A 12,274-nucleotide genomic window follows, 5' to 3' on the forward strand; every position below is an offset into this window, starting at 1 on the left:
TATTAGCATAAATATTAGCATTGGCATCAGTATTAGCAGCAGCAAAAGCAGTAGCAGCAGTAACAGACACAGACACAGCATCTGCATCAGTATCGACATTGTCCACACCCGGCATAAACCAACTCTCACTAACTCTGGCGAATACTTTCAATTCTATCAAATTGTAACATTTATAAGTTTTGTTAACATTAAATAAATATTTTCAAATTATTTTTGAGCTGAGACAACGTTTCATTTGTTGAGTACTATTGAGCCTGTTGAGTAAAATTTCTCTTGCAAAAGAAAAGCCTAAGTCTCATACTATGTACATATTACATGCATAAGATAGGTGTAGCTCTCACAGGGGTGTAGAATCATTCCTACAGTCCTGAGCTCTCGGCAGTCAGGACTCTGAAGTTGAGAGAAATAAAAAAGCTGATTTCATTATCAAACTATAAATAGTAAAGACAGTAAGTGAATGATTCCCCTCCAGAATGATTTCCCGTCCCGACATTTTCACGTTTAAAATGGTCTTATTAAATTATTTCAAAGAACAGCTTTTACTTAGACATAGCTTTACTTATTTGTACATGCATTTTCAATAGTATATAAATATATACATACATATGTATAATGTATATTTATCTATACAATATTTTAAAATTGACGAAATTTCCCCGGCAACGGGGATACAGAAGAAAAAACACCGAAAATCGACCTCAAAATGACCCTCTGTTGAAGCCAAACCCAGCTCGCAAATGGAGTTGAAACCTCGCCATTTTTAGCAGGGTTGTAGAAAAAGGATAGGAATAGGCTATAGCATTCTTAGAATTTTGATTTAGGCTTTAGATTTTTTATAATTAACGTCGGAAGTGAGGTTAAATAATCGTTAGAATAATGGCGTTATTTTAGCAAAGGTTTACTGCGCTGTTGCGTAGCAACGATAAAAATGCACGTGCGCGAGCAAGAACATCTTAACTACGCGCGTTGTTATGCTGTATCAGTATTATATGCTACGTCATAACTTCAAAACTATCTCACATTTACGCTCACGCTATGACTTATATTCACTAGCAGGAACCCGTCTAACCCAAAACCCTAAAGTGGTGTCAAGACTCGAGAGACTAAAATAATTATTACCTATTTAATTCGCGTTTTTGACACCACTTGGGAGTCCAAATTTTGGGCACTAAAATTATTATTCCTTGGCCAATTTTTTATTTTTTCATGCTGATTTGAAGGCCCTTAAAGCATTTGACCCAGTCAAAAAAGTTTCAGTTGTATATCTTTTACGGTTTTTGCGGAAAGTTGCGTTAAAGTTGATACCGTGGTGTCAGTAAAATGGCACGGATAAACACATCCATATATATCGTCTCGCTTTATATATAGTAAGATAACTTTGGTTGTGATTGGTATTTTTTGATGCGGTAAAAAGTATCGTTTTGGGAATCCGAATACTAACAACGCTGTCTCCATTGTTAAATAAATTCCATTATGTCTACTGTATAACAGAGCTGTATGATGAAGAGAAATTAAAACATAACTGATTTTTAAAATTTCCTCGAACAAAGCTTTCGACTAGCGGGTTTCTAGTATAGTATAGTTGGGCGCACTAACTGGTACAGGCCTGATTTGTTTGTAGCTTTTCAGAGCGTACCACTTCAACTCCTTAGCTTGCTTGACCATGTTGGCCTTCACTCTGTCGTTTGTTAAGTTGCCTTCTTCATCAAACATTGAGCCTACCGACATGACGGTACACGACGCTGGTACCGGTACCGTTCACAGTTCTGTCACATGAGCTTTCAGGTTTATTTGAATCCGGCATCCTCCAAAAGGACCCACACTGTACGTCAACAGAGCTGAGGAAAGTTTTGAAATGATTACAGATGCTATTAGTTACCTATCACAGTGCTGGCAAGCACGACCGGTGCATTTATTGTGGGTATACTATGTACCCCCTTTACTATTATACCCCCTTTACTATTATACCCCCTTTGGTACACGTTGCAAGCCTCTTTCGTGCACGCGAAGCGTGCACTCCGGCCGGAGGCGGCGGCCGAAGGCCGCCGCCTCCGGCAGGAGTTTTTCAGGCATTAAGACTCATCGGAAGTCGTTCAGCAGATTTATTTTAGTTCAAAACATTCTAATTTGGTGTCAAAGATGACAGGAATAAAAAATAGTTATGTTGAGATTTTTAAGAAATTTGCATAAAATACTCGCCAGCACTGTTATACGAAATTCGGTAAAAAACCCAAAATCGCCATATTCAGGTGCCTTAAAAACCATGTTAAAATCGAGTTAGAGATCTGAAATTTTTCAGGGCGTCTAGACGTTGACCAAATCGACTGCAAAAAAAGTTTCAGGTTTCAGGAACATCGGGAAGTGGGTTTTCTAGAACCCCTGTTTTACGACAGATTGTCGTGACATAGATAGATATACATATATATTCAGGGATAGACGCTTTGCCAGTCAATTATAGGCTACATTCAGGTGTCTGTAGATTTGTACCTATAAAAGATACAGCTATTTCCGACCACAGGTCTTAAAGATAATCGTTTACACTTCAGTTTCAATTATATCAAAAAATAATTTAACGTCATCATCACCACTTGATGACGTCATCAAATTAAGTGTTTTTAAAACTTTATTTTTGACAAAATAACAACTTTTCAAACTGATTTTACACCATTAAGGAGTAATTTTATTCAAAATCTGAGGACATTTTCACCTTAGATAATTGTTCAAGCATTCTGAAAATCTACCGGAAAGTTTTTCTAGCTTGCTCCTTCATAAAGATATTCGTCATTGAAGTTTGTGCTTTTTTGAAGAATTATTTTATAAAAACGTCAATTTTGCGATTTAGTATTCTCTGGTGTTGGGCCATGCCTTGGGTTGTGGAGCTCAGTTCTGCTTCCTATAGATATAAATTGTGCATTAGGCTAGTTTTAAAGTTAAAAATCGAAAAGTTGCACACTTGGGGACACGCCCAAATTGATAAAAAATTGCTAAAATCACTGAAAATTGCTGTTTTCGTCATTTTATGTCAACTTTAGAGTGCCGTTGTGATAACAGTTCTTCTTGAAATACTTTGAAACTTTGCATGCTTATCAAGCTATATATACAACAATTACATGCAAAATTTTACGGCGATTCAATATTGGATGCGCACGCAACGTCCGCTCAAAGTTTGCACGTGCGAAAGGTGAGAATTTTGCTCATTTGTGATTTCCAACAAATTCTGCTTTGCCACGACAGTTTAATGTCATTATAAATGAATTTAATGCCAACTTGAATGAGTATTAAGTGGCATATTCAGTCAGTGATCGACCGATATGCTTACCTAAACACAAGGAAATGTTTTTAAAGGAAAAATTTCGAAATTGTTGAAACTTCCTCCTTATTAATGAAGATATCAGTTTATATTTCGACTTTATAAAGTACCCTGACATTATAATCAAAAAGAGATGATATTTGACCAAAACCCATAATCATGGGTAGAGTGGACCGCTGCCAGTGTCTCTCTTTCCCAAACAAAAGGAAATGATATTAATTTGATTGACCGTTCTTATATTTAATTGTAAAACTAATAATGTTATTTATGTTATTACCTGTTCTACCTGTAAAAAACAATATGTTGGAGAAACAACTCAACCACTTCATAAAAGAGTCAATGGCCACAGAAATTGTGTCAAAGCCAAATCATCCACATTTTTATATGAACATTTTAATATTTCTGGTCACGTCTTCTCAGATGCTTCCATACAGATTGTAGATTATGTTGATTCTGACATGTCCACTGATGTCAAAAATGATTTACTTCTCCTGGAGGATTACTGGATAGAGAAGCTTGGGACAGCATTCCCTCTTGGTCTTAATGACAAGAAGAAAGGAACGGGCAACATCTCCCAAGATCGGGTTATGAATTATTTTAGTGGACAGATTGCTCGATACAAACGTGGCAGAGGGAATGGAAAGAAGAAAGTTCAGCCTAAGAAGTCTCTGGATACCATAGAGTCTGATATTAACAGGCTGAAAGATAACATCTCTTCAGAACATTCCATATACAAAACATTAAAATGTTATAGCTTATCAGATTTAGACACTCTCTACTCTTTGAGTCAAAATAATTCAGGATTGATTTACAACGTATGTTCCTCTTTCTGTTCAACATTTTCCCCCAAATACCATCAGAACAAATCTGAATCCAGTAATAGAGAATTTATAATTGTTCCATTTAATTGCAAATTCATTGATAATCTTAACCTAAAATCTATTTTCTCTGACACTTCAGTCATTGATTTGCTTCCCATTTTGATTCAGTCTTTTACACCATTACAGATTTATTATGAGTATAATGATCCTATAAGTCTTTCTATTTGTAACTATGCTTCATTCTTAAAGAAACTTTCTATTTCTGATATTAAATCTATTTTAGGTAGTCCATGCGATTGTCACTCCTCCCCTTTCAATTATCCTCCTCATGGACATGTAGTTACTGGTAATTTAGATATTGTTGATAATGTTGAACTTAGGGAAGTACTTTCCTACGGTTGTAAATACAGAATTCCCACATTTAAATCTCCAGATGAGATATATATGTCAGTTACCGAAGCTGTCGATAAATTTATAAAATCAAAAAGTAGAAAGTACTGTCAAAAAGAAGTAAAGTTCAGCGATTGGAAGGAAAAAGTGTTATCAATAGTTTCCAATCGTATTGAATATTACAAGAAAAACTTTCCTGAAACATTTGAAATAAAAGAAAACACACTGGAAAAAGATGATGTTAAAAGAAGTCTTAAATTGCTGAAAAGTAAATACATTATTTGTAGTATCGACAAAGCTTCTGGTAATTTTTCATTTATTTGTAAAAAGTTTTATGTAAAAACTCTTGTCAATGAAATGGGTTTTGATCCTAATACTCTAGAATGTATAGGTAATGATACATATAAACCCTGTAGCGAAGACGAGACTCATTATGTCAATAAAATATCTGAGAGTCTAAAGGAGAGATTTAATGTACAAGTTGAAGATAAAAACTTGCGACTAGCACGCATCTTCTGGAACCCTAAGCTTCATAAGAACCCTTACAAGGCGAGGTTCATTGCAGGTGCCCGTTTTTGCGTTACGAAACAACTTAACGTCCAAGTTAACTGTTGTCTGAAACTTTTGAGGAAATACTTCAAGAAATACTGCGAGGCAATCTACAACAACAGCGGTATAAACATGTTTTGGAGCATAGATTCCTCAAGTGAATTCCTTGAAGCTATCAAAAATAGCGATGTTTATAATATACAAGTATATGATTTTACTACTCTTTATACCAGATTAGACTTGATTGAAGTAGAGAATATGATTAATGAAGTTGTTGATTTAATATTTTCAGACCGTAATAGATATATTTGTATTTCTAAAAGAGACAGTAATACATGTTTCTTTTCCAATAAAACCTATGATTGTCATGCCTGCTTTAGTCAAGATGACCTAAAAGAGGCTGTTAAATTTATTATTTATAACACTTATGTCGTCTTCGGTGGGATTGTATTCATACAAACCAAGGGTATTCCTATGGGTGGAAATTCAAGTTCCCCTATAGCTGATCTCACTGTTGGCAAAAAGGAATTTAATTATATGAAACGTTTACTTCAGGAAAAGAAAATGGGATTAGCAAAGATATTATCCAATAATAAACGATATGTTGACGATTTATCTATTATTAACTACCTTTACTTTCATAAATTGATTAAAGATATTTATCCTAATTCATTGGAGATGGAGCGAGCTGGTTCCAATAATAAAATCATTAACTACCTTGATTTAAATATTAATATTTCCACAGAAGGACTAGAAATATCAGTGTATAACAAAACTGATGATTTTAATTTTCATGTTGTATCCCTTACATTTCCTCACAGTAACATCCCAACCGAGGTTGGCTACAACGTTTTTTCAAGTCAAGTTCTTAGATATGGTAATGTTTGCACTAGATTGGATATCTTTACCTCCCATCTTCACAAAATATTCAAAATTCTAATTGATAGAGGATATAGCCGTGATAGACTGATTAAAGGCATTAAACGTTGTCTGAGGAAATATGATAACGTTTTCAGGAAGTTCGGTATTCTAGATGACCGTAACATTATTAAAGAACTCCCCTGATATCTTTTGATTTATTGAAACACGGGTACTAACTCTGCTAAACTGAACATATTCTGAATCTTAGGTGAATAAGTGTACAACGTGCTAAACCGAAGTTCAGACTGACCAGTGAAAATGGGCGAGCGTACCAAGTGTCATTTTAATTAGAAGTTTTAGTCAGTGATTTATTATTGAAGCTTGTAATTACAATATCTAATGCTCCTATAAATACTTTAATTAATTGTTTGTCCCGTTATTCTTTTTCCTTCCTCTTTTCCTTGTCATCCCCTTTAGTTTTAAGATTCTTGCTATAAATGGCTACAGCTAACACTATTAATGCTAAGTACCAAACAACAAGTGGGAGGTGGATCGTTGGTACCATTAAATCGATTTAACACCGCAATTCCAGTCGCAAGCCTGGGACCACTACTAGCATAGTCACAACATCTACAAAGCTGCCATATAGCCTGACTGACAATTTTCTCGACTGACTGACAATGTTTCTTCTTTTTCCCCATTTAGAATACAAAGATTAGTACATTTTAGCTTATGATTAATATTATATTTTTACCTATAGTTTACTTAGATGCAAAATGATACCGAGAATGAAATCGGTCGCTCGCTTTTCCCATTCATTTACAATTGTAATAGATTAAGAAGAACTACCCAAAGGCAGCTGTACTCAGCAATAAAGATTCAATAAACTTCAGCTAATTCAATAAGTAATAACTACCACCCTTACCCCGAAATACTAGGTATCGACCCGAACGCAACCCAAAGAGATTTTTACAGCATCTGATTGATGTACCTAATCAATCGAAACTTATTACAATTCGTAAGCCGTGAATGAATGGGAAAAGCGAGCGACCGATTTCATTCTCGGTATCATTTTGCATTTGAGAACGGTCAATCAAATTAATATCATTTCCTTTTGTTTGGGAAAGAGAGACACTGGCAGCGGTCCACTCTACCCATGATTATGGGTTTTGGTCAAATAAAATATAGAAAATGCTAGATTTATTTTAATTTAACACCTGATTTTGCTTTATCAGGGTTCAAATTGACTGCAGTGATGACTGATGACCTACCAACAGGTCTGTCCTTGTAAGCAGCAGGCGGGTATAGTGGTCGAGCATGTTAGTGAGGGCGGGGGCAGGGCTGAGTTGTACTCAGCGGAACAAATTATAAAACTGTCAGCTTCCTCCAGCTCTTTCTTCTTGTCGTGCATCCATTGCGGAAATCCCGACTGCAAGGAAAATAATAAATCGTATAACTCGCATGAGTTAAGATATTAAGGGGCCATACACCAAAACAGTGGTTTGTACCGTCCAGACCAAATGACCTCATAGGCAGTTCAGTGACCTTCTAGCGCACCGTTTCCACACCAAACAAAATTATTTTGAGAATACCTATTTTTGTAATCGAGCATTTCCTTACTGGGCCGCGCTCAGCCTGTCATTCCGCCAAATCTTTATTGTTAATGAACATAATAGCCTGGGGTCCTCAGGTAAGCATTTCCTAGTTAATAAGAGTGCAATTTTCGGAAAAAATAATTTTTTGGTTGAGGCGCTATAAATTAATTATTTCGTGCGGTATCGAGTTGAAATTTTGCTCGCCGTTTATTCACATCTATTTTTTGGCTTTGCAGATAAAAAATCAAATTTTCTCCCATAACTTCAAAGGGAAGCATTTTAGGGTGTTTTGTTGTTTATAACTCATATATAAATGTGCTAGTTGCGGTTATTTTGCACCCTTCAAAAAGTCACTAGCACATTCCTATCAAAATTTTAGAAAAATCAGTAAATATAAAAAACGAAAAATGTGCCTAAATTTGTTGTTTGGCTTTACTTACTTTGAGGTCCAATAGATCTGAAGATAAATGAGTAAAAACATTTTTGAGGGCATCAAAAACTGCGCCAGAATTCAGAAAACAATTTGATGTCAAGCATCACATCAATCCGATCTTCCCTGACTGACTTTTTGTTAAAATAAGCCTGAAAAGGACAATTTTAGCTTTTTGACTTAAAAATTCATAACACACCAGCAAGAAATGATTAACTTATAGCGTCTCAACCAACAAATTATTTTTTTCGAAAATTGCACTCTTAACTAGGAAATGCTCGATTACAAAAATAGGTATTGTCAAAATAATTTTTTTTGGTTTGGAAACGGTGCGCTAGAAAGTCACTGAACTGCCTATGAGGTCATTTGGTCTGGACAGGTTTGGTGTATGCCGGATGCCCCCTTAAGATTAATTAAGATTAATTTCTAACTAAAGTTACCAGGAGAGTAAAAAAATAATTTTGCTGGCGGTGTCAAAACAGGGCAAGTTTCTATTCGGTACACAATATATTTACAAGTACAAACAGTTGTGTTATCATAATTCAGAACTTACTGGGCCGCGCTCAGCCTGTCATTCCGCCAAATCTTAATGTTAATGAACATAATAGCCTGGGGTCCTCAGGTAATTCAGAACCTGCTCACTTCTTAAAACTGAAAACTGATGTCATATTTCCATAGGGACCATTCGTCATCGTGATCATCGTAACGATCAATGGTACGCAATACACTTACAGTTATTTTAAAAACTGGCAATAAGTATTTTGGTATTTGTATTCCGGCTTGGACAGGTTTATTTTGATTCAGGTTTCTAGGCTCCATAAAAACGTGTACGAGGTAGCAAGTTCAAATCCAACTTTGGCTAATATATTTAAAAACCAAAGTGCAGCCGTCACTCACCAAAACGTTGTGTGAATGGCAGTGACGCACATTATATTAATGAAAATGACACAAGTGCTGGAGTGCATGTGGTAACGTGCTGCACTGAAAAGACCCAAAAGTACCACATCTGAGATCGGAACCTCGTACACTAGTTTTCTTACCTGAGGACCCCAGGCTATTATGTTCATTAACATAGCCTGGTGGGACTGAACCCTCTAATACGCGCAAGTCTCTCTGACGGGCGCGTTTTTGCGCGTGGAATGCTGAGCGCGCAAAATATATGTTTTGTAATGATAATCGCATATCGCATATCAATATATGTAAATATATATAAAGATTTGGCGGAATGACAGGCTGAGCGCGGCCCAGTAATAGTTTTCTTGTGCTATGATAGGGATGCCCCATTCACATCTATTTTAGTCAACCATGAGGTCGGATCATCGAAAATAACATGTCAATTTTGTAGAAATAAAATATTTGCTGATCATAAAATATCATTACGTCTGTTAATAGAAATGGTTCAAATATCTTTAACCAGCTCAAGCACATTACATGATCCTTATTTCAAACATGTTGTTTTCTCAAAATTAAAACCTATTGATGACAGTACCTGAAATAATAAACCTCTGTTTTCGAGTTTATTGTATTTATACAGTTTATAAACAGTTTATAAACAGTTTATAAACAGTTTATAAACAGTTTATAAACTGTAGTGCAGATATGAGTGATGTTGACATGAAATGTAGATATGGACAAATTAATGCTCGAGCTTAAACTATAGAATTCGGTTGAACGATTTCACTGTAACCACTGTATATAATCATTTTAATCTTTTGATGCTCATCCACTCCTTACTTGCTTTTAAAACTGTTTAATCTGAAATCTTATGAACCATTTCTTCGAGCGTGCTAAATCACTTTACACTCTACAGTCGATCTTCGAGTTTGTTCTAAAAGAGCCCCCGACAGTTGAAACCCAGTTGAATCGATGTATTTTCGGACGCTGATCCCAAATCACCCCCATGACATAGGGTTAAAATGCTCCCCTAGCGAGATATTCGCGAAAAACTGTCTCGATCACGTGATATGACCTTGACCATTGTTAATGATCTGGCCCGGCGCGCGCTACTTAGTAGCTCTTGCCATTTCGAGAAGAAAGCGGCGCGCGCTACTTCGAAGAAATTTAGACGAGTTACATCCGTCAAGATATGACCATGCAAGGAAGTTGGTCTAATTTCTCGTTAGGGTTATATATATATTAGGGTTTCAGCATATGCTTTTGTTAAGGATTGGGTTAGGGTTAGGGTTGGGATCAGATTAGAGGGTTAGGGTTTTGAATAGTCGTTCAGGGTCAGCTAGATAGAGAACGGGTTGAAGAAGTCACGTGACAGTTGAGTGTAGAGTGATTAATCATCATCCCTATTTCTTACGACTATGAGATGCTGATAGGAATATAAGTAATTGTTGTATCACGTTGCGACCCCCACGGTCGTTTCACTATCGTCCTGACGATACAGGGCGAGCCGCGCACTTCGTGCGCGGCGGGTCATACATTTACAACGTATGACAAGGTAATTGTAGACAGTAAATAAATGTAACATCTACCGTCAGTAATCAGTATCTTACTGGGCCGCGCTCAGCCTGTCATTCCGCCAAATCTTTATTCGGTTAAATCTTTATTATGTTAATGAACATAATAGCCTGGGGTCCTCAGGTAATCAGTATCCAGTTTTAAAATGTTAACAGGCAGAAGCGCGTTAGGCTGATTCAGATCACAAATAACTGATTAATTGAGGTCACTCTGATGATCTTATTTGACACCCAACAGCCTCTCTAGAGCAGGTTACAACTAAGCTTCAGTTAGGGCGCCTGGATTGTTACACTCACTACTAGCTTATTATCTAAACACTTTTGTGCGGTTTTATCTAAGGAGAGTAAACATGATGCATAACAACATGGGTTCTTGACAATCAAGTTGATTCGAATAAATGTTTTGGGGATCATTGATCAAATTTAGCGGGTTAACAGGCGGGGTTATAATCCATAATAAATATATAATCCATAATAAATATCATATTGAGGCATATTTATCTATTTTAAAAAGATTTCATCGGGGCAAATTTTTTCGCCAATAAATACACACTTATAGCTCTTCCTAAAAAAATATTTGAATTATAATATTTGTAATTTTTCATAATATAAGTGCTCACGTACATCACGAACAAATATAAATGCCAATTTGAACAAAATATGAATGAAAAATCAGCACTTTTGCTTTTTGGTTTAATTAGTAGTATGTAGTAAGCAAAGCAGCATAATTTTTCGTAATACATTATTAATCAAAACCAATTATAGCTGTATCCCCTGACGTAGCACACGCACATAAATAGAAATATAAATTATAATTATCTTGTAACGCTCTCTTTATATCATGTTTGTTAATTGCAGTCTCCAAACTGTCTCCGTTATCGCAATACTATTTTCTGTTTCAACCATGCAGGTTTCACATTCCGCCACCCCCTATCTGAAAGTCAAAACTGCAAGTACAACTTCTTCTCTTTTCTTATAGTTGGTACTTGGTACCGTACCACTACCAGCTGCACTCGACGTCACAAGAGCCAATATGTGCTTTTAATTATAGACACCATTATACAGTTAAACTCCGACGTACAGTTGTATGGAATTTGCATATAATTTAATACTTGTACTGTTAAGGTTGTACAGAGTGGCCCACAATCAACGCAAAGTTTATATTTTTGGAGTAACTTGGAGTCCGAGACTGGGCCGACTTGAAGTCTGCCTCGTTTGTTGTTGTCCGGACCGGTTCTCCGCTCCTTCTTTTCTCATGTGACAAGTTTTTAATTCAGATTGACCTTGGTATAAGAGTAAATTACTTTTCCTAAGTCAACATTAGTTCTACTCAACATTTGTTTATTGTTCTAGTTTCAATTTCTGTACGATAAAGTTTTTAATTTTGCAAATCTGACTTTTAAAATTTTCTGACTTTCAGCTCTTTTACAATCCAACAGTCCACATCAGAATTCTCTGCCCCCTCATATTCTTTCGAATATTTCAGTTCCCTGGAAGTCGTAAAAGTATCAGGTATGCCCCAGGTACTTTCCCGATTCATATCTCAATCAAAGGGTCCAGCCGAATCTTTGAATACCACAAAATGAGTTAATACCAGGTATACTAGGGTAATAATAGGGTAGTAATAGGGTAATAGGGTACTAGGGTAATACTAGGGTAAACAGTAAACTGTTTCTGATGCCTGAGTTAAATTGTATTCTGCAAAGAGATATCTGATATCATGCACCCAGATTTAACGCTCTAGGAGTAGGACCATGTTACGAATAACTACATCGAGTAGGAAAGCGGAATCAAATCAGACAACAGATCTGCTTGAGGCGATACGTAAGATGAGAGTGGATATAGGCATT

This window comes from Bolinopsis microptera, chromosome 8 (genome assembly GCF_026151205.1).
Source record: "Bolinopsis microptera isolate Bmic1 chromosome 8, MBARI_Bmic_1.0, whole genome shotgun sequence".
NCBI lineage: Eukaryota > Metazoa > Ctenophora > Tentaculata > Lobata > Bolinopsidae > Bolinopsis > Bolinopsis microptera.